Source organism: Chelonia mydas, chromosome 2 (assembly GCF_015237465.2).
Source record: "Chelonia mydas isolate rCheMyd1 chromosome 2, rCheMyd1.pri.v2, whole genome shotgun sequence".
In the NCBI taxonomy this organism is placed as follows: Eukaryota; Metazoa; Chordata; order Testudines; family Cheloniidae; genus Chelonia; species Chelonia mydas.
In genome coordinates this window covers 118648396-118654467 of record NC_057850.1, presented here as the reverse complement: position 1 = coordinate 118654467, position 6072 = coordinate 118648396, and the positions used below count along the sequence as shown (strand labels likewise).

The following is a 6072-nucleotide window of genomic DNA, read 5'->3' as shown; positions in this document are numbered from 1 at the left end:
CAGCCCAGAGAGACACAGAAAGGGGATATGCTCAGATACTTGCTGTGCTCTTAGGAAAGAAACAATTCCACCAGTTCATTTTTGGGCACAATGTAAGATGTGCAGCTGGACCAGAAGCCAGTAGAAAGCAGCATAAAGAAGCCACTTCTGAGTGCACCAAAGTCTACAATACCTGTTATTGAGACGGCAGCGAGGTGGTTGTGAGGATAAGGCACTGCCCAGGAAAGGGTCTACTGGTGGCAGATGCACTCTGGAAGGTAAGCCTTGCTTCGTGTAACACAAATGGCTCTGTGGAATAGGAGACGGGATCGATGAATATGCCACAATACCTTTGCATCTTTGATGGGAGGCTCCAGGAAGTCCAGCAAAGCACCAAGAGGATGGAGTGCTCCAGACAGTGAAACAATACAGACTTCCGAACTGGCCAAATTGTAAGGAGTAAGTGCCATAGGAGGTTACCTGATATTATCACATAAGGGATGAGCTGAATATGCATGATAGGATTTTGAAAGAAGGGTGGAAGACATTCCCCACCATCAGTGATCACACAAAGAAGAAGTGGGAGACTGGTTTTAAGACCAACACACTTGAAGGAATATGAAACTTAACAAGCCACAAGGGGCTGGTGGAAAAGGTCATAGCTCCCTAGTGGGTTATGTACTAGTAATCTGTGGCCCCAGCAACTCAACAGAAAAGTCAGGCCATAAGCGTTTCAAATTGGGCACTCCAAATCAATGCATACTGTCGGTGGCACAGGAACGTTTTTATTTGTGGGGGTGCTGAAAGCCAGTCCCTTTACCCATCTGCCCCCCACCTCTGAGGCTGGGAGCAGGGCTGTGTCTCCGGGACGGGGGGACCCAGACAGAGGTAAGGGGGCCAAGGCCACAGCTGGGGGTGGGTGTGGGGCCAGGATCGGAGCCCGGGCTGGTGTTGGCAGCCGAGACCCCACCTGTGAGGCCAAAATCAGAGCCCCGGCCGTGGAGCGGCCAGCGAGCGGGGCCAGAGGCCGGGCCCCAGGAGCGGGACCAGAGGCCTGGGACGAGGGTGAGATGAGGGGCTGGGGAGCAGAGTGTGGGTGGAGGACATAGGTGCGGGAAACACCCCCAGGTTTTATGCACGGTGCCCCACAGCACCCCCACTTCCCACACTGGTGCATACTGTTGATATCGATGTCTCAGTGCTTCCATTCCTCAAGTGTAAAATGGAGAGAAGATCACCTCACTGCGGCGTTGTGAATGTAAATTCATTAACATTTGGGAAGAACTCAGCTGCTACAGGGATGAGTGCCACAGAAAAGCTCATAAGGAAATTAATAATTCTGTTCTCAGTGCTGTGTTTGAACAGTATACAGTAAATAAGGCCAACGGCCACATATTTAACACAGAAACATAATAGCTGCTCATTTACTTAGTGCTGTCCATCCTGTACACTGAATGAGGCAGCAGTCCTGTGGAAAAATGTGATTGTGTAATTAGAAACTGTATCATGAAGAATAGACACCGTAATTTGGGTCTTTCCTAACTCTTGTGTGCTTGACTTTGAATCTTAATGTTCCTTTAACATAGCTTTGTGTGTGCAAACAGCTAGGTTTTCTTAAAAAAAAAAAATGAAAAAAAACCCCAAACCAACACCCCCAGCAAGTCCATCCTGTGGAACCATCCTGACTCCCATCTGGCTCATCAACTGCACGACAATTCCAAGGAGGCACCGCAGCAGGCTTTTTGAATAAGAGTTTTTCAGTTTTCAGCTGAAAACCAAAATGTTTTAGGTTTTGGGCTAGAACATAAAGTCAACATTTTCTGCACAAAGCAGGCGCTTTTTGTAAAATCTTTTAGTCAATGTCACAGCCCCAGTCAACAGCCCTCTGAGGTTAGACTACTTGATACCCCTTCTTGGAAGAGGCCTCAGCCCGATGGCCACAGCTGAACCCCCACAGGCAAGCTCACCCTGCCCACAGCTCCGCCCTCCCAGTGGGCACTCTGGTTTACAGTTTAACCCTTCTGGGAAACCTTAATGAAGCCAATAAGACACTTTGCAGAGGGATTTTTAAACCAATCCAGTATTGCCAATCCCCAAGGCTCAAAAATCATGAGTCTGTCCCCCAGCCCAATGAGCTTTAAGGGGTGGGAAGAGATTATTTTGTATTTATTTTAATCTGTTTTTTGATATTTGACCTCCCATTGCTCATCCCCAGTGCGTGCGTGCGAGAGAGAGAGAATTAGCATTGCCAATACTCCCGTATTTATTAAGGTAATTTTCACCCCTGCTGTAGGAACTCTCACTCCCTGTCCCCAACCCCACATCAGAACTACTTACCCAGAGCCTTACTTCTGCTCTCTATGGAACTCCTGGGGCTCTTCACTCCTCAATCCCTGGGAAGGGGCTTTCCAGCAGGTCCCCCTTCTCCCCCTTATAGGCTGGGGGCTATTCGTCCCCTGCTGCCCTTTCCCAGGCCATGTGCTGCAGGGAGACAGGGGAGGAGCAGAGAGGTCATCTCCATTGCTCACAGGGGGAGGGAGAGGCTACCTCAAGCTGCCGGGCTTTCTGCTCCGTTCTCTTCCTCCCCTTCTCCCCCTTTGAGAATGACATCAGCTCCTGAGGAGAGGGACAAGTGAACTCTGCCTGATTCATGCAGTAGCTCTGCACTGCTGCTCTTCCCTAGTGGGGAAAGCAGTCTGACTGTTTTCCCCCTAGGGAGAGCTGACATTCACCAGGAAGCTGGAGTGTCTTATGTTATCACCAGACTGGCTGCAACCCCAGCCCAGCTGTTGTGAGTCAGGGAGATATCCTGAAAGTTGGCAGCACTGCAATCACACGTACTTTTCAACAGCAAAAGCAAGGTACACGGTACACCGTCATGGAAAATACAGGACACTTATGTCATTCCCTGCCTCAGTTTCCTCAACCCTCTGGAATGTTCTTTGGGATTTCTGGGCTCCAAGTCCCTTCTCCTGCATGTCACTCCACCAGCACAGGGGTCTCTTTCTCTTCTGCTTGGTGAGAGCAAGCAGGCAGTGCTCCAAGCAGTCCTGGTCTTTTGATAACTTCCAGCCCCCTCTACTGTGGGACACTTTGTGGTCAACCTCAAGTCACTCCTTTAGGAGATCAAGATCCCACATCATGTGGTTTGCGGACCTGGAGTCCTGACTTAAACAACTGGCTCTAAGTAGGCTGTTGCCCCACCTCCCCTGGTGTTCTGACGTTGTAGATTGTCGCTAAGGCTCATCAGAATCAGAGACACACTCCCAAGCACCACACCCCCCTTTCCTTATCACGAATAGTATGGAGAAAGAATTACAGCAAGACATCCATAAAACAGAAACAAAGTTACCTTGCCTCCAGATTGACCAAACAAAGGCCAAGTCCCGGAGGAATCTGAGAAAACAAAATATCTGATGCCTCCTTTCTTTTAGAGAGAAGTAGCACAATTCCAACAACCTTCTCCTCAGGATTTAAACCAAGTCTTCAGCTTCTATTTCCTTCAGGGAAGAGATATGGGAAAAGTTCCAAACATTATTTAATAAAGTCTCCAGTTCCTTCTTCTTTCACAGAAAAGGTATGAGGAAGTTCCAAACAGACCTGAAACACATTAGTGAGCATCTTAGAAAAAGCCCCTCTGTGACCCATTGGTTTTGTACTCTTAGCAAGCCAATGTCAGATAACAAAAGCTAACTTCTTCTTCCATTTACCTGCCCCAGCCTGGCTCCCTGGGAGGCCAATCAGCTCCAGCTGTTTCTTGACTCCCTGCATCAAACCCTATCCTGGAGTCTCCTGACCTGGCTACTCTTCTGACCTTTCTGAGCCCAGGTGGGTAGGAAATTATACTTGTTACACAAGATTCTTTATTATTTGCACAGAAGGGACATCCATTTTGTTAGAAATACATTAAAAAGTAAATACCCCATTGTGAAAGAGTGATATATATACACATATATAAAAATTTAAATTTCTTCAAAACATAACAAAATTCTAGAGTTTTGGTTAAATTGGACAGACCCTTGCAGCAACAGTAAGAAGTGCAGCAGCTTAAGTAGTTCAGCTGGCAGAGTCCACACCTTAAAAGGGATGCTGAAAATTGGAGTATGTTCAGAAAAGAGCTACAAGAACGTTTTGAGGTATGGAGAACATACCACGTTGTGAGACACTTAAGGTCAACCTGGTTAGTTTATCCAAGAGAAGGTTTAGCGTTGACTTAATCACAGTCTACATCTACCTACATGGGTAAGATTCTCCATCACATGACATCGTTAAATCAAGACTGGTGATTTTTCTGAACGATACGCTATACATAGCTCAGACGCAAGATATGGGCTTGAAGAAGAGTTTAATGGGGAGGTTCTTTGGCCTGTGTTATGCAGGAGGCCAACTAGATCAGTGTTTCCCAGATGGTGGGTCCTGACCCACCAGTGGGTCCTGGAAGGTTACAGATCGGTTATCATGTCCAGGGCCAGAACTGGCCTAGACAAACATATACTTCTCCCAGCCCAGCCAGTTTGGAGGGGAAGCCCTGGGGGAGGGTGCAGGCTTGGAGAGCAAGCCCACCCCTTGCTCACCCCACAACAGCTGGGGCAGGCTTTCTTTCCAAATCCTGTCCCCGGTGGGGCTTCCCTCTACACCAGGCTGGGATTTGGGTTGTGGAGCCAGGCAGAGGGTGCACACGTGTATTAATGGATTACAAAAAAAAAAAGAAAAGAAAAGAAAAGAAAATGCAGTTGGTGGTTGCCTTGGTGCAATATTTGGGAACCTCTGAGCCGGATGATCATAATGGTCCCTTGTGGCCTTAAAACTGATAAATCTGTTATCCAGTCCTGTACCTTGTCAGATCTCTCAGCTACGAAATAAAACACCACTAGATTATCCTATCTCTGTTCTGAGATTATTTATGCGATTGGTGAAAGTATAAAGATTCAGGTCCCAATCCTACAAAAACTTAAGCACATACACAACTTTATTCATGTGAAATTAAATGGGCCTTCTCATGTGAATAAAGTTATGCACATTCACTTTTCCCTAGCCACACTCTGTTTATTGGTTTCAGAGTAACAGCCGTGTTAGTCTGTATTCGTAAAAAGAAAAGGAGTACTTGTGGCACCTTAGAGACTAACCAGTTTATCTGAGCATGAGCTTTCGTGAGCTACAGCTCACTTCATCGGATGCATAGCATATCGTGGAAACTGCAGAAGACATTATATACACACAGAGACCATGAAACAAAACTTCCTCCCACCCCACTCTCCTGCTGGTAACAGCTTATCTGAAGTGATCATCAAGTAGGGCCATTTCCAGCACAAACTCTGTTTATTAGTCCTGGCTACGGTGGCTCTATGGCAGTGGAGGAGGATTCCCAAGGGGGCCTAATCCACCATATTTAGGGCAGATTTGTGTTGGAGGATCAGTGAAAATATACAGCAGAGGTAGCCTCTGACAAATAGTGTCTTATCTTTCCAGGAGTATAAGAATGATAATTATATTTTATGACTAACAAAAAATATTCTGTGGATTGCATTCTATTTAGTAATGCAAGATACCGTTAAGAAATCATACATCTAATAATTTCGACACATGATAATGCCAGTGGGTGTTGCAAATGCTTTATATTCCAGCACCCTGCAAGACACCACACCAAATATCTAGCAAGTTTCAAACTTCCTCTCTATAGCCAGGTAAGCATTTCTTCTTTGTAAGTTTATGGTTTTAGTTACTGTTAGGATTTGTGAAGGGAATATTTGTAAGTCTTTTTGCTATACCCAGTCCATTTTAGGATTGCATGGATTAGTTCAGCTGTCCAGAATGTTACATCCCCAGAGGATTGTGTGCAAAAAGTGCAAGGCTGGGGCTCAGGAGTCTATTCCTGACTCTGCCATTATATTCCAGTGTGACTGTGGGCAAGTCACTTTGACATAATTTTCAGATGTGGGTGCCTACAGGTAATCACTTAAACCCAGATTTATGTACCTAAATAAAAAGCCTGATTTTCAGAATGCCTGATCCCCACAGATCCTGTTGGTTTAAAGTAAATTACGATGCATTTATATCAGTGTAAGAGCAAAATTTGGCTTGCAGAGTTTACAC

At 46.1% G+C, this 6072-nt stretch overlaps 1 long non-coding RNA gene across 2 annotated transcripts; it reads right to left on the bottom strand.

Annotated features, from left to right (window-relative positions):
- Nucleotides 1-298: 298 nt before the first annotated feature.
- On the bottom strand, nucleotides 299-3785 carry LOC122464568. Of its 2 annotated transcripts, XR_006288734.1 has the most exons (4): nucleotides 3690-3785; nucleotides 3332-3479; nucleotides 2317-2460; nucleotides 299-1447 (listed from the first exon to the last, which is right to left on the bottom strand). It is a non-coding gene; the product is annotated as an uncharacterized LOC122464568 (long non-coding RNA). The 2 variants fall into 2 exon arrangements; XR_006288733.1 differs by lacking the exon at nucleotides 3690-3785 and having other exon boundaries at nucleotides 3332-3663.
- Nucleotides 3786-6072: the final 2287 nt, after the last annotated feature.